At 40.8% G+C, this 17,545-nt stretch overlaps 1 protein-coding gene across 1 annotated transcript in view; it reads left to right on the top strand.

The window, feature by feature from the left end:
• The first annotated feature begins 364 nt into the window (after window positions 1-364).
• Window positions 365-17,545, top strand: part of HYDIN (HYDIN axonemal central pair apparatus protein) — a 414,007-nt gene continuing 396,826 nt past the window's right edge. Inside the window, 1 exon segment of the mRNA XM_074285934.1 lies at window positions 365-502. The gene's annotated coding sequence lies outside the window, so the exon portion shown is untranslated.

The following is a 17,545-nucleotide window of genomic DNA, read 5'->3' on the forward strand; positions in this document are numbered from 1 at the left end:
CCCCGGTCCTTGCCCGTGGGCCGTGTGATAATACAGAAATACACGCGTGGATCGGTCCGTCGGGGGACTCTGCCGTGCGATCCGGGCAGCTCCCACTCGGGAAAAGGAAGCTGGGGGCTTTCGGGCCCCGCCCGGGTCCAGGGAGACGGCTCAGCTTTGCCCCACCACACAGAGCGGCCCAGCACTCGGTGCGTTGGGGCGCGCGTGGGGGACGCGCTCGGGAGGGCTTCCAACTCCACGCGTTTCCTTGGCGGGGCGGACCACGTTGGGCCTGGCTTCCCCGCGGTTGCCCCGGACGACCGTCTCCGCCAATCAGCGCGCGGCTTGCTGGGCTGTGGGCGCGGCCCACGGTTGCCCCGGGCAACTCCAAGCAACAGCTGGGGGAGAGCTGGCCAGGCAGCGAAGCGGCGGGGCGGTGGGGAGCGAAGCGGGGGGGACCCGAGCGCCCCCTGCCCCGGCCAGGCGCCCCCGCCGGCCCCGGAATTAACGCCCGCCGCAGCTTGTGAGTGCGGGTCACCGGAGGGGCGGGGGCTCCGGGCTGGGAGAGCGGCATGCGGCCCCGGGGCCGCCGGGGCGGGGGAGGCGGGCCGGGGTCTCCGGGCTTCTCCGCGGCCGGGGGCGCGCGCGCGTGGGTGACCTGCCTCCCTTCCACCCCAGCCCCTTTATCACCGAGTTCTTGACCCTGTCTTTCTGCGATTAGCAGCGCTCGGGGAGGTGCGGTGGGGGTCTGCGGAGCACCCCGCGCGGACCGCGGCTCCAGGAACTCGGAGCTGGGCCGGAGCCGGACTGCGGGCTCCTGGAGGGCAGCCCTGAGGGCCCGGGGCGGGAGTCACGCCCGGCCCCGTCCAATAGCTTACCTATTGCTTATTGTACACCGAGTGCTTCATTAACGCCGTCACTCCTCAGAACCCTGGTTCTAGAAGCTAGCATTGTCCCCTTGTACAGACGGGGAAACTGAGGCAGAGCGACCTGCCTACTAAGTGTGTGGGGCTAGATTCAGGAAGATTTAGTTTCCTGTCTCCAGGCCTGGAGTTCCATCCACTCTGCCGCCTCGTTCTGGAGCATACTAGAAGTACGCTCCAAGATCTGTAAAACTGCTCACACTGCTCAGTGCACCAACACCACTGGCAGGCCTGTCCCGCAGGGGTCAGAGAAAAGGAGAAGGACTTATTATATCTGTGCATACAGAATATTCATAGCAGCTCTTTTTGTGGTGGCAAAGACCGGGACACCCAGAGGCCGGCCATCAACCGAGCCGGAGTAAGTTGTGGCCATGTTTGTGATGGACCCGCTTGTGCTATGTAAGATACAAGTAGGCTGGTTCAGAAAAGGTGGGAAGACTTACATGAACCGATGCAAAACGAGGTGAGAAGGACACACGCAGTAAGTAAGTGATCAATGGAGAATGAGTTATCTGGGCTCAGCAATAAAACGGCCCAAGACAGGTCAGAAGGACTTAGGATGAAAACTGCCATCCATCTCCAGAGAAGACTGACGGGCCCTGAATGCAGATTGAAGCAAACTTTTAAAACATGTTCTCTATTTTCCTTCTGTTTTCTTTTGCAATATGGCTAAAGTGAAAATGAAGCCTATTTTTAAAAATGTTCTTTAATTTTTCCCTCTGTGTTTTCTTTTGCAACATGGCTAATATGAAAATGTTTTGCACGGCTGCACATGTATAATTTATATAAATTTGTTTGCCTTTCAAGGGAAGAGGGAGGGAAAAAACTGAATGTGAAATATTTTTTGTTTACATGTAATTTTAAAAAATAGTTACTTTTAAAAGAAGAGACAGGGTGAGTTGAAGTTAGGATGAGGACCTGAACTAGGGCAGAAACAGTGTGACTGGAAAGAAGGATGGATGTGAGAGATGTAAGACTGGTCATCAATATGAGTACAGGAGAGAGGAATCAAGACTTCCCCTAAGGTTGTACATCTGGGCGACCAGAAGCATCATGATGTTGTCTAAAGAAATGTGCAAGTTGGAAGAAGGATAGGTTTTGGGGAAATGTAATGAGTTCAGTTTTTTAATATGTGAATTTATGATGCCCTATAGGAATCTAATGGAAATTTCAATCACACAGTTGAAAATGCAGTATTAGAGTACAGGAAAGATACAGGCTGGGCATATAGATCAGAGCATTATTTGCAAAGAGACGATAAATGAACCCATGGGACAGATGAGATGACAATGGGAGAGAATCTAGAAGTAGAAGAGAAGGGGAGCAGGACAACCTTGTGGGATGCCCCCCCTTAATTTAGAGAAAAGGGGATGATGATGACTCAGCAAAGAAGGAAGAGGAGGAGGAGAACTCACTGAAGCCAAGAGTCTCTGCAGATATTTTAATCATTAGTGTCAGATCAAGAAAGATGAGAACTAAGAAAGCTCATTGCCTTTAACAGTGAAGATTTCTTTGGCAACAGACTGACAACTGAGTGGGAGGTGAAGAATTGGAGGTAATTCTTTATGGAAATTTGGCTTTGAGAAGCAAAGGAACCATAAGAGCCAGGTTGGCTTGATGGCAAGGTCAAGTAGAGTGTTCCAAGAATGGAGGAGTGCCGGGCTCATTGGAAAGGGAGTGGGGCGATTGATCAAGGGCAGATGGGGCTTGGAAAAGGTTTGCTCTTGAAGAGCAGAGAAAAGGTTATGAGAGAAAGGAGAAAGTGGAATGGTGTTTGTGGAGCCTGTGATAGTTACCCAAGAAGGACAGAAATATCTCTGAGCAGTTGGGATCAGCATGCATTGATAGGAAACCAGGTTGACCTGGTTCTATGACTTAAAGAAAGCATATGATGGGGTAAGCTAGGGTTGGTTTGATAAAATATGAATGAAAATAGATTAAGTGGCTAGTGTGTAGTTGAGCTAGTGAGGCATGGGGTCACAACTGTGAAGGGAGAGAAAATAGGGAAGACCAGAACAAAAGTAATGGATTGGGAAGTGAGGAGGAATGCAGAGATTTGGGAGGGGGGCTCATCAGGACAAAAAAATTAGGTTTGGGAGGTTTGTATCAGAAGAAAAGGTTGAAGGATACGTGATGGTGGTAAAATTGTTGAACTATGTATTGGTTTGTATTCTAGCAATGGAGAAAATCATAGGCTTGTCATCTAGATGGACAGTGATCTTACAAAGATCATTGATTTTAGTAGTATTGTGGGGGATTTAATAATTATATACTGGAGACCTGAGGAACACAATCAAATTTTGGAATATAGTGGGATATAGGCAGTATTACAATTATATTCATGGATATAGGATTTTATTTATATGAATATATTCTCTTACAATGCAGATGTCAATTCATTCCTACTTGACCCTTCTGTTTTATTCTTGTCTGGCTCTTCCTATAGGGTGAAACCAGGATATGTAGTCCTCCTGATGTTCTGGGAACTGTTTTTCCTTTTTCTTAACATTAGGAGCATGCCATTGGAGCATGTGGTTTCCATTGGATAGCTCATATTTTTCCCTTTATATGTTTTCTTAATGATTTTCTTTGCACTACTTCTTCATAATTCTTTTTTTTTTTTTGAAATATGTCGTTACCTGCTCATGCCTTGTCACCACCATTTCAGTGATCCTTAATTTCAATTCATTGAAGAATGGAGTAATCCATTACTCACTATCTTATGAAAGTGCTAAAAGAATATTGATTTAAATATCTAGACCTTTGTTTCAGGGAAAAGTTTAGAGTCATTAAAATAATTTTATAGTTTCCCAAGAGTTATTCGGAATTTCCCCCCTCTCTTTCTATTAATTTCATTTTTGAGGACCAATTAATTGTTCACTTCAGTGTTCTTCCATGACAAATATACCAAATGAGTGAACTCTTGCAGTTTTTATATTATTCATATCAATTCCTACTTAGATACCTTATTGTAGCTTGGAATGGACCTTAGGGTGTAAGTTTTGGTGGATTCTGTCATATCATAAAGGCTTCAAATATACCAAGAGCAAAGCCTAACCAAATACAGGGAAACTCCAGTGGATTGGATTTTGCAATAGATAAACAATTCTATCATGTAGAGATCCTAGCTTCCTTCAAAGCCTTCCCTGATTACCATAATTACTGGGACTCAATCATAGAATTTCAGACCTGAAAGGCAAATCAGGAACTATCAAATCCAATCAATACCTTCAAAACAACCTCTACTACAAGATTTTTGCTTCTATGATGTCAGTGAGAGAGTGGTTAGAGAGAGAGAGAGAGAGAGAGAGAGAGAGAGAGAGAGAGAGAGAGAGAGAGAGAGAGAGAGAGAGAGAGAGAGAGAGAAGAGAGAGGAGAGAGAGAGAGAGGGGAAGTAACTGAAAATTGTAGTATTTGGATAACACAAACATTATGTTTGCTGCTGTGAGATCTTGTTCAGTGATTCAGTGAATATACCACTGGAGAAACTGAATTTTTAAAATCTTGACATTATCATCATAAATGAAGTCAAAAAACAGAAGGAAGTTCTGAATAGGTTGCCCATGAGAGGAAAAGTTGTTGCTGAAATTGGTTTTATTGTGTATGTGAAAGTATTAAGACACATTATTTTTGTGGAACAATTCATCATTTCAGATTGTAGTACTCATCATAAGCATTTGATAAAAAACAGTGCAAATAATTTCATTTTATATGCTGACATCTGTTGCAGAAGAGTAAAGAGAGAAATCCTCCAAGTTAAATCAACATATACTTTAATGCTGGTGACAACTGGTGAAGTTGGCAGTTGATATGTCAGAAAATATTCAGACATCCTCTAAGTCATTAATAAGTAGAGAAATGCAAATTAAAACTCTTAAATATCATCTTGTATTTAGATTTGTGAAGATGGAAAAAAAGATAAATGCTAGAGAGAATGTGGGAAAATAGTCAGACTATTGCACTATTTCTAAAGCTGTGAACTAGTATATCCATTTTGGAAAATAATTTAGAATATACCATCCAAATTAATAAACTATATATGTCTTTAACCTTGCCATGCTGCTGTTCGGTTTGAACCACTAAAGAGATTAAAGAAAGAACAAAAGGATCCATAAATACTGAAAGGCAAAAAGATAGTCCATGTCCTCAAAGAGCTCACAATCTGGGGGGGGGGGAAGATCACACATGAGCAATTATGTACACAGAAGATAAAGGGTTAATTGGAGATAATCAATAGAGGGAAAACACTATTAGGAATTGAGTGGAAGTGGGAAAGACTTCTTGTGAAAAGGGACTCGAGGGGAGAGAAGCCTGGAAAGGTAAGAAGGGACCAGATTATGAAGCTTTGAATGCCAAACAGGAGAGTTTACTTTGAGTCTGGAAGTGAAAGGAAGTCATTGGAGTTTATTGGGTAGGGAAGGTGTGATATGGTCATAAGTAAGCTTTAGGAAGCTGAATGAAGGATGGACTAACTGGAGAGAGATTTGGGGCAGAGAGATCAACTGGGGCCTATTGCACTAGACTAGACAGGTGTTGAGGGCCTAGACCAGGTAGGCCAGTGGAGATGGGAGTTTAGAAGTTAGGAGAGAGGTTGAGATGGATAAGTAAGTATGGGGATGATCCATGGAAGTTGAAATGGTAGGGATGTAGGGGAGAAGAGTCCTGGGGACATTTATGCTTAGGGACATGGCTTGTCCAAAAATCCAGCAAAGGAAACCTTGGAATGGTCAAACAGGAGAACTAAGAGAGATGGGGAGCCCTAGGAGAAGCAGAGCACAAGAGGTCAAGGGGGTGAAGGATCAAGAAAAGCTTTAAATGGTCAGCAAAAGGCTGTGACAAGCAGGGATGGTAGCAGAGCATTTGACAATATTCAGAAAACACAAGCAGTGAGGGGGAAAAACAGTTTAAACTTTAGAAGATACTCAACAAAGCAATGGATTGGAGAGCAAAGGATGAAATGAGATTTTGGGTGATTTTTAGAGATTTTTTGGTTGAATGATTAGGTAGGAAGTCAGACTGTAGGAAAGGAGAGTTAGAGAAAAGGATGGGGAAGGCAGATTAGCCTTCTCAAGGAGTTTTGCCACAAAAGGGAGAAGACAGAGGTGATGGCTTGTGGGTTGGATTCAGGGAAAGTTTTGTGGATGGCAAGGGTATGGGCATATTTATGGGCCAAAGGAGAGCAGCCAGTAGAGAAAGATTAAAGAGGGACAGCAGGGACAAGCTGCTAGAAAAGACCGTTTGGAACGGCATCACTTGGGCAGGCAGAAGGGTTGGCTTTGGCAAAGAGAAGGACTATTTCTTAAAGCTGATATAGCAGAATTTGAGGTGAGATAAAAAGGAAGGAGAGAGGTTCTCAAGAAATGGTTTTCCTGATGAGGAAATATGAGGGGGGAGAGGGAAAGGGAAACTTAAAGGGCTAAAAAAGATTTGGAGATGCCATGACTCAAGTAGGGAAGAGCAACTGTCAGGGCTCAGTTGAAATTAAGTGACATGAATTTGTGATGGGTCTAGTCAGCATGGTTTTGTGATTTTCTTCATTTTTGCTCAATAGCTTGTGAATACAAGAGTGTGGAATAATCAAAGTCTGAGGCTTTTCAAGGTAAGATTGATAATCGGATAAGGATCCAAGGGACTTGGGAGAAGAGGACCGTATGAGAGTGGATTGGTTCACCAAGGGATTAAGATGGGGAAGGCTAAAGAACTGATGGACAGAAGACTTAAACTTCTTGGGGAAGATGAAGGCTGGGTTTGGGGTTGAATGGTTAGAAGGAATTGAGAGATCATGAGCATGCAAGTGAAACATTTGTAGGTGATGGCAAGATCCAGGAGATATGGCCAATGCTGCATATAACTGAGGTGGAGAGTTGAAAAACTGGGAGATTAAGGTGTTAGAGGAAATATCAATATGTAAGTGAAAGTCCTCTACTATGAGGGCAGGAGTTGGGGACACTGAACTCATTGAAGAAAAAAAAAGGAATGTTCTCATGGTCAATGGATAAAGCCACCAGAACTGTGATTAGGTGGTAGCTGTGGAGTGATTGAACTTCAAAGGAGGAGAAACTGAGAAATGATGAGATGTTCTGATGGTCGATGGAAAACAGACACCAGAACTGTGAGTAGATGATAACTGTAGAAAGATTGAATCTCAAAGGAGAAGGAGTGACTGAGAGATGGTGAGATGGTCTCATGGTCAATGGATAACAGACACCAGAATTGTGACTAGGTGGTAGCTGTGAAGTGATTGAACCTCAGATGAGAAGGAGTGACTGAGAGATGGTGAGAGCTTGGATGTGGAGGAGGGTTTCTAACTCTCTTACCTTGGGGAGTGAGTGAAAGCACTGATGGTGCTGGAGAGGAGGGCAAGGATGGATGGCCTTGGGTCATCAAGATAGAACCAGGTTTCCATGACAGCCAGGCGATAGGGAAAGGGGAAGAATGAAGATGGAAATTTGAAACAGTAGGCTGCATCTTTACCATCATGGGACCAACTGAAAAGGTTAGACTACAGGATCACAATGCATTTAATTTTTTATTAATTGAAAAAGAGCATTTGAGGCAGCAGAGCAAAATGCTGTTTTCAAGGCTGAGTGTCTTGTATGTATGCCAAAATTATACTAATTTTCCTGACAGTGATAACAGCAGAAATAACCTTGTTTGGTGTCCATTGGCTTGTTTACATGAAGCTAGACATGATGGAGGTTCACTATAGATGCTCACCTCTGACCTGAGAAATCCCATCCTAGAATCAAGGGTGATGAGGGATTCCTTATCTTAAAGAGTGTCTTAATTGCATGATACTATATTATGCTGATTACATCATCAAATAATGCATGTGAAAACATTTGCAATAATTTCATTTAAAAAATCTAGCCAGGGCAGCTAGTTGTTGCAGTGGATAGAGCACCAGCCCTGAAGTTAGGATAATCTTGAGTTCAAATCTGGCTTCAGACACTTAACACTTCCTAGCTGTGTGACCCTGGGCAAGTCACTTAGCCCCAGTTGCCTCAGCAAAAAAACATATCTAGCCAATTTCCTATCCTCTAACTTACTTTTCTGAATTGTAGAATAGACATGAGCCCTGAAATAGTAGGAAGGATAAGTTAGTTTATTAAATGTCCTGTGTTGTCCTTGGAAGGCCATCCATACATGTGCTTGCTTTAATGGTAAAAGGACCCATGAACATAGATCATGAATCCTTTCATGTTAGTCAATGGTTTTAGGAGCTGCTGTCTGTCACCCTGACCCCCTCCTCCTTTTCTGAACTAAGCCCTTTAGTCAGCCTGGAATGGCAGACTCCTATTGTTGAAGACAGCCAGGACAGCCAGGAGATGGAGGTGAAGAGGAAAGAAAGGTATTGTATGTAAGGAAGAATAAATAGGCTAGTATTAATGTAGAGTATTTGTGGGAGAAGGGGAGAGGAGCAGGAGGCATTCCTGATGAACCAGAAGGACTTCTCTGTGATCCCAGAGATAATTCGGAACCCCTGGAGTCTGATGAGTAGGGATGTGGCAAGGGAGTGACATGGTTAGACATCTACTTTCGAAAGTCACTTTGGTCACTGTGTGAAGCAAGGATTAGAGTATAGAGGAGACTCTTGAGGTAGTGTGGGCCTTTAAATAGCCTGCAGACTGTGAACTAGAAAGGAGGAGTTATTTACAAAGGAGTTTTTCAAATTAGACTGCAGTCCATGTTAAAGAACTGTGTTTGAATCAGTGATCCGTAGCATCATCAAATATATTGTAGTGGTTGCTTGTTTTTATGATAAATAATCCTTCCAAGTTTTCCTCATTGGTTTGGGAAAAATTAAAATGAGTAATTAATATAAATTTCAAACTTAACCTATTTTTATTTAAGTCCCAAACTATGAATAATACATGTAGCTTTTAATAATAACATTGTGGTAAACATATTTCAAAACCAAAAAGGCAGAAATTTGCGTTCATGAAAGCCAAAAAATGACATCATTGCAAATACTGAAAAGTTTCCTGGATAATTAATGATGAGGGATGCATATTAAATGCATCCTCTAAGATTTAGTTGGGAAATGGAAAGAGAAGAACTTTTTTTTATTTCATTTCTATTGATATCTGATCCATGTCACTGTCAGAAAGAATTGAGGTTTAATAAAAAGGAATAACAGGGGGATGTAATATAAGAACCCTTAATTAATAACCTCAGCTCCACCAGACTAAGCTTCTGTAATAAATTGTAGGCTGACAGTAGCTAAATTATAAAATATTATAGAGCAGTGAAAAGGCAATGTGCTATTTCCCAACATGGCTAGGTTAGGTTAAAACAAGTGACTCTTAGTGTTAGAGGAAAATGAGGGTAGTGTTTGAATTTCTGTAGCTATTCATCATTTTTTTTTGTTTTGTTTTATACTACTGTTTGTATTTGCAATTACACAGATGGTTCCTAAGAAGATAATGTATTCTTAGTAATTAAAACCCATTGGAAGCAACTTCCCCTCCCTAACGCCCAATTATATTGAATAGGATTTTGAAACACTAAATCCTTCAGAGGAAAGGTGCTATACAAACCTCACAGCATTATTGTTATTATATACTGCCTGCTATACCATTCCCTCTACACCCTACAACTTGGCCCCTGCTGAGTGGTCAGCTGGCTAAAAACTATGCCAGAACAGGCCTTTTTCCACACACAATTCCGGTCCCTTTTGTCTCACATCTTGTTCTTGCCACAAAAAAAACTATGGGACTAGATGGGCTCAAACCAGATCATTTTGGACTTTTTGTGCAAATTACGATAGCTGGAGTATAGACATATCATCTCTTTCTAAGTCCCGAGATAACACCATGGACATTCTGAACAGTTTTGGAGAATGTGCTTCATTTATCTTGTCTTGTATATGTATAATATCTTGTATAATAATGTACAATTCTTTTAAAATTAGGCATTATTTGAGTAACAGTCTTATTAACTCTTACATCTGTTTTCTCTGATAAGTTTTCTGCACATAAAACTTATGTCAGCAGTTTTGCACAGGTTGCAATGAAATGTTTCACATTTTCATGTACATAGACTAGAAAATGACTTTAAGGTCTTTATGAGACCCTGAGAAATCAGTCTAATCCCCTCCCTTAAAAATTCACTGGAGGAGACTTATTCTGCAAAGCTCTAAGGATAAAAATGGTTCTTCCTGAAAGAGGCCAGTTGTATCTGCCTTGAAGTGCTGGGCCACCATGCAGTAAAGTCTCAGAAGGCTTAATGTCATGTCTTCCCCATGGAACTCAGTTAAATTCAGTAAGTATTTAAGAAGTGCTTACTCTGTTCCAGGCACCTGGTGGGCACCCCAGGGCAGTGCAGTGCAGTGCAGTGTCTAGGGGACTGGACTTGGAGTCAGTGAGTCTGGGGTTCAAATGTCGCTTTAGACTCTGACATGATCCTGGGTGATTCACTTTGCACTCTTGTGTGTCTCTGAGGATTGGTGCTGACGTTCACCCTAAATCCACAAACCTACACTGGGTATAGAGCATCCCAAAGAGAAGTGAAATGAAGCAGTTTCAGCCTTCGAGGCCTACAAATTACTGATCAGAGTGTGCCCAGATAACTAAGGACTGGGTAATGGGAAGGGAGAGACTTTGCCAAATACTGGGGGTCCAATGAGGCTTTCCAGAAGAGGTGGTGACACTGAGGGGAGAAGAGAGCAGAGAAGCCAGAGATGGAGCAAGGACAGCCAGCTCAGAGCCAGACCGTGCCCCCAAGTCACTCCCTGCTGGAGAGTCCTGTTGTGGCTGAACCCCTCAAGAGGTGGGTCCTCTGCAAGCATACAAGTGATGGATCCAAGCTTCCAAGCTCGCTTCTCGTGTTTCTAGGTACAATTTTTCTTTTGCACCCATAAGCAAGTGGTTATTTGCCAGTGCAATTAACCATCTGTACCTTATTATGAGGGTGCAGCTGCCTAATTATGCTCAGAGGCATAGACCAGCAGGTTAAATTACTTATCTTTACAAAACCTTTATTTGTGGCTGGGGACACTGCCCTCTACAAATTAGTCCCTAAATTTAACCAGTTAGGTCTTGGATCACTAATCCTCAGCCTTTTTTCCCCCTTGTGAACCTGAAGTGAACATAAATATATGGAGTTGTTATTCTCACAGCAAGGATGACTCATCAAGGAATTAGTAAAAGGTGAATAATGGAGAATACTGGGTCAGACCTGCTTGTTACTGATTAAGGACAGATTGAAAACCAAACTTATTTCAAATTATTCTTGGCCCATTTTGGAAAGATGGTAGATCTTCCTTTATGTACATCTATTTTTGGACATTTAAAAAAATTTCCTAATTCTAATTTTAACTAAATTTGAAAGTTACAGACTTAACAACAATAGGTACACATGGAGAGGTATGCCTTTTGTTATCCAGCATGTTTGAATTGATATCTATGAATGTCTTTTGTTACTTGTAAGACTGAAAATGGTTTTCTAAGTAATAATTCTAGCGTTCCCTACTCATGACCCTGATGACTCCTCATGGCATGAAGGTGCCACTGGTTCTGAGTTTATGTCCAAGGACCCACTATCCTGCTTTAATAGTTCTTGGAAAGATTCAGAGTATGGACCCTAGGGATGGGTAATTACCTAAGGACCAATTTAGCTGCATTTGGACTTGCTCATCCCTAGGTTAAATCAATCTATCAAGAAGCGTTTACATCCTACTATGTGCCAGACACTCTTTATACTAATCACTGAGAATACAAAGGCAAAAACATGTCTAGTTATTCTTGAAGACTGCTTACTAAGTTGTAGGAGTGTTGTGATCTCTGCTGGCATCAATGTTAATGGAATCATAGATCCTTGAAAAAATCAGAAGGAAAGGAAAGGGATGGAGAAAGCATTTAAGGCACTATGTTAAGACATTTTACAAATATCTCATTTGGGTCCTGGAAGGTGGGTGCTATTATTACATTTGTATCCTGATCTCATGAGATCCTTATATTAAATACCCTGGGAAGTAGATGCTTTTACTATCCCCATTTTGCAGTTGAGAAAACTTCAGCAGACAGAGGAAAGTGACTTGTTGAGGGTCCTATAGCAGTCAGTGTCTAAGGCTGGATTTGAACTCACCTTCCCCAACTCCAAGTCCAGAGCTCTATCCACCAAGTGACCTAACAGCTCCTGAATTTACACAGCAGTGGGGTCAAACCTAAAGGAGGATTGCTGCTGGCTGCATATTAACTTAGAAAACCATTCATTAACAACATTTCTAATTTTACATTTACATTTATTTATATTTTTATATTTATATATTTATATTATTATATATATAATATATTTATATTCTATTTTTACTTATTTTGCCGATATTTCCCAATTACATTTTAGTCTGGTTTGGAGTATTTGTCTTAGACACCTCTGTTTTGTATGTATTAATTTGGGAAAAGAATTTTTGAGGGGAAAATCATTGTGAAATCCAAAATAAATCAATCTTATGACTAATTCTTTTAAAAAATTAGGCATTATTTGCTTGATGTGTATTCAGCACAATATAGTATCATGCAATTAAGACTCTCTTAAAGATCCCATTATCTATGAGGAATCCCTCATCACCCTTGATTCTAGGATGGGATTTCTCAGGTCAGAGGTGAGCATCTATAGTGAACGTCCATCTAGCTTCATGTAAACAATCCAACGGCCATTAAACAAGGTCTTATTGACCCTTACTTACAACTGTTTTCCTTGATATATTTTTTTGCACATGAAGCTTACTTTAGTTGATTAACTTCCCTGAAACTGTGGGAATTAAAAAAATTAGATAGAAGGGGAATCATTTGATTCTCAAAACCAACTCTGGAGAGAGATACTGTCTATTAAATGCAGTTATTATGTTATCCTGATAAGAGTTTTGGACTTTGACACTGGATAAAGAAAGGATCAGCTCTGTGATTAATGTGGATGACTTCAGCCTAGCCTGCACAAGCCTGTGGGAATGGGCTAGGTGCTCTCCAAGGTACCTTCCAGCCCTGATATTGAAGGATTTCTTTAAAAATTCCAGTTATGCTGTTGATGATATTGGAGGGGTGGGAACACAGATAATTTACTGAGTTGCATTAGACATTGATCTGGCTCGGCCATGTATTATTTATTAAATCATTTTTCTGTTTTGAATAGTTTCTATTAAAGCAACTCCCCAGGAATTTCCCTGGCAGTATTTGCCACTCCGATAATGGAAAGAAGAAAAATTGCTTTGTTATGTGCCAGGACATTCAAGTGTATTGCATTGCAACCCTTCCCTTCCTGCCCCAAATGTTCTTGCATCAGATTGATGATTGCATTGGTTCAGAAGACTTTCAGTGAGAAAACTTCTTGACCTATTCAAGTCCACACCTGCTTGCTCATCACCTAGAGCTGTCTCTAGAGAGAGAAGTGATGAGTGACTTGATCAAAACCTGGCAGCCAGAATGTGCTAGAAGTGTAATTGAAATCCAGGTCTTCTGACTTCTCAGATTGCTCTAATAGTTGTTTATCATCTTCCATTGGTTTTGATTGCTGCTTTTGGTTATAAAAGCCATGTGATAGAAAGTAAAATAATTACATTTGACATTTTAGCTAAAAGAGCATTGTAGCATTAAATCATAGCCACTAGTGAGGATGCAAAGCTCCAAAAACAGGATTGAAAATATAACTGAGAGTCTTTAGCTTTTGTGAATTGTGGCCTCCTAAAGGCTGGGTATAGATTGAGACTCATGGCCCTTTATACTACAGATGCTGATTAAAATTATATGAAAGACCCATGCGATTAAATTCAATAAGTATTTATTAAGCTTCTATTTTGTGCTGAGGCTGGTGCTAAACTCTAGGAGACACAAGGATGAAAAATACACAGACCTTGCCCGCAGTAGCATACAGTTTAGAGGGGGATGCAGTTCAGATGATACAGCATGGGATATATTAATGCCATGTGGTGATGGAGGGCACCTTTGTGAAGAGTCCAAAGAATACTGGGACTTGGTTTGGGTGCCCAACTAGCTTTATTATTGAGTTGCTAAACAATTTCTGTCAGATGTACAGGGTCAACAAACTGGTTAAGAATAAATACCTTTAAGTAGTTCTTAATTTAATTTCATGAGGAGAGCCAGTTAAATTCAGAAATTTTTCTAGGAAGGATATCTTCCTATAACCCCATCTTTACCCTGAACTTATTTGTGGATTCACAGGCTGAAGATTTAAACATAACTCATGTGTTAGCAGCTCTCCCATGACATAAAGAAGCTCTGTTAAACTTAAGGGAATAGCTCACATTTCTGGCTCATTGCCCACACTCAGACAAGGTTACAAAATCTAAAGAAGTAAAGATTTGTGTCAGCTAAACCAATAGAACACAGATGGTAATACTGAAATAACAATGCTCACTTGTGAATCACTCTTCCCCTATGTAGCTTTAGTAATAAAGCAGTTCTAACTAGGGTGAACAAATTAATAAACATTTATTAAGCTATTACTGTGTACCAGGCTTTGTGATAAGCACAGACTCTGCCCTCAAGAAGCTCACTTTCTAATAGGGGAAAACAATATATAGGAAAGAACAGTATATGTCACATAATCAATTGTTGGAAGCAGATGGGGGAGCAACATGGTTTGGACATGGCGAAGAAGCATAATTTGTCCTTTGTGTAAAAAATTGGGCTAAAGCTTCCTTTTCAGAGCCAGGGATAGAAGTTTGAATTGGGATAAGAGGTGGACAAAGTGGATTGGGACTTTCATGGGGAGACAAAGAGGGAGAAAGGGAAGGAGGGAGGAAGGGAGGGAAGGAGAAAGGGAGAAAGAGAGACAGAGAGAGAAGAAGAAGGAGGAGGAGGAGGGGGAAGAGGGGGAGGAGGAAGAGAGGAAGGAGGGAAAGGAGGGGGAGGAGGAGGAGGGAGAGGAAGAGGAGGGGAGGAGGGGGAGGGGAGGAGGAGGATTTTAAAAGGAAAGAGAAAAAAATCAGTTCAACAAAACCAATTCACTGCTGTTTAGGATAATATATGTAACGTTCCATACCAGTAGCTCTTTATCTCTGCAGGGGGGAGGGAGGTGTATTATCTTATTTCTTTCTCAGGGTAAAGCTTGCTTATTATAATTAAAGAATATTTAATATCATTTTTTCTTCTTTTCCTTTCATATTGTGGCAGATGTTGTATTGAGTTTTCTTGGTCCTGATTACTCCATGATATATCAGCTCATAATAAGTCTTCCCATGCTTTGCTGAATTCTTCATGTTCATAATTTATTCCAATTAATGTATCTTAATATTTCATAATTTCTGCTAAGTGTTGCTATGAATAAAACTAAGGAGTCCTGATTCAGGAAGAATCAGTTCAAATCTGGCCTTAGACACTTGATACCTGCTAGCTGTGTAATCATGAGCAAATCATTTAATCTTTGCCTTTCTCATCTGTAAAATGGGGATAATTACAGCACCTATCTTCTATAGTTGTGATCCTTCTATAGGATCAAGGGACAGAATGTAAATTGCTTTGTAAACCTTAAAGGACTATATAAATGATATTATTATTATTACTACAATTATTATTACAATAAGTAATAGTCCATTGTCTTCATATACTACAATTTGTTTAGCCATTCCCAACTAGATAGGCATTTACATTGTTTCCAGTTCTTTTCTACCACAAAAAGTTCTTTGAAGATTTCACTTTCTTTATCTTTCTGTCATCATATGCATAGTTATGGGCTCTCTGGGTCAAAGGTTATGGACAAAAAAACTTACTAGTTTTGAGTCATTGCTTCTAATTCTTTTTAAAAATTTGATGAATGTGAAGTAGAACTTTGAAAATGTTTTTCTTTATATTTCTTTTTTTCTACTCTTTTAAAAAAATATTTTATTTGAACAGAGTAAGAAAAAAATAAAAATAGAAAAGGAATATAAAACAAAACAAAAGAGAACATTGTCATATGCCCAGCAGAACAGCAGGGAGGATTCAAATATATAACAGCAAATTACCAGATCAAGAAAGTATGTGTATACACACACACACACACACACACACACACACACACACACAAGAATTTATATTATCCATCTTTTCTTTATTGCCTTGTAAATTGTTCTTTGGTTCTCTGCTGCACACCTTTTTTAATTTATTCTGTTTTCTCTCTTTCATCCTCCTACTACTTCCAAACAGGCTGCAGTTAAGAAAAGATATATTTATAAATACATAGATAGATATATACTTACACATACATACACACAGACACACAAACATCTTTTCATCCTCCCACCATCCCCTAGCTATGGTTAAGAAAGGATATATTTATGTATACATGTGTAGATGATACATACACACACACCCACTCTCCAACATACATACACACACACACACCTTTTCTAGCTCTGCTGACACTTTAATTAAATTCTGCTCCATGACTTGCATTGCTATTTCTTAACCTTCCCCCTCCATGTATCCCTTTGTAATGTGCAGTTGTCTCCAGAAACTGCCCATCTCTGTCTGGGAGGAGATCTGCTGTTTCAACTGCTGGCAACTCTGACCTCATGTAGAGATTCTTCTTCCTCCAGAGAGCCGCCTCAGGTCTGGCCCAGACAAGACTCCCAGTCTCTTGAGTGCTGCCCTCTTTTATCTTCCCAGAGAATGGGCGTGGAATAACTCAGGGACTTCTGGGAAAAACTACTTCAACCAATGAACTTGCCCCTCTTAAACATGTAAGCTCCTCCTTAGAGGTTTGAAGGGGTAAAACTCCTCCCAAAGGCCCGAACTAGAGAATTGTTAAGTACCGACTTAGCACTTAGTAAGAACCCATTATCTCATTATCTCATAAGCACTTAGTAAGAACCTAACATCTCCCCCTTTCTTTTGATTTAGAACATAGGGTGGTCATGACCTTGAAACATAAATCCATCAATATGGGAGGCATTACATATAATTATATAGATTACATAAACACATAGTAACATAGTAACATAATACATGCTAGAAGTATGTAAAAAATAACATGATCAAATAATCATAAATTGAGAATTTATAAATGTCCATAAGTCCATTGTCCATTAGTCTCATCTTGTGCCAAAAATCCAATAATTCCTGCAAGTTTTTAATGTTCTTTAACAGTCTTCTTATTAGCCATGCTCTTTCAGTGTCAGATGTTTCTTAGATTTTCTCCTTTGTTTTGAGGTCTTTCTCTTTTTCTGTCTCTCTCCGATGGACAAGGTGAATACGACTCATTGGCACCCATCTGATTCCTTCTCCATCTGAAGAAATACAAGCAAACCCTCTCTCCCAGGCAGTTAACCTATCTAATTTCCTTCTATTTACCACTTTCTAAATCTCTTCTCATCATCTGGCAATTACACTGGAGTTGTTTGCACTGGACACAGCCCTGTTGGTTTAAAGGGCCTGAATTCTCCCCAAGTGTAATCCATTTTTGCAGTCTGATTGCCTTTTGGCTGACTGATCAGGTAATCCCTTTCTTCCATGTGATTGCTTTTCTGCTGGTTGATCAAATCAGAGTCCTGACCTTTTAAAGGCTCTTTGGGTATAACATCAGCTGCCATCATGCCCCAAGTCTTTTTTGCTTGGGGCCCTGGACCTGGGCCCCTCATCCTGTTTCCCTGAATTAGTATACACTCTGATGCCCAATGGAGTCCTCTGTTGCATTTTGGACGTGGG

The sequence above is a fragment of the Sminthopsis crassicaudata genome, chromosome 2 (assembly GCF_048593235.1).
Source record: "Sminthopsis crassicaudata isolate SCR6 chromosome 2, ASM4859323v1, whole genome shotgun sequence".
Taxonomy (NCBI): domain Eukaryota; kingdom Metazoa; phylum Chordata; class Mammalia; order Dasyuromorphia; family Dasyuridae; genus Sminthopsis; species Sminthopsis crassicaudata.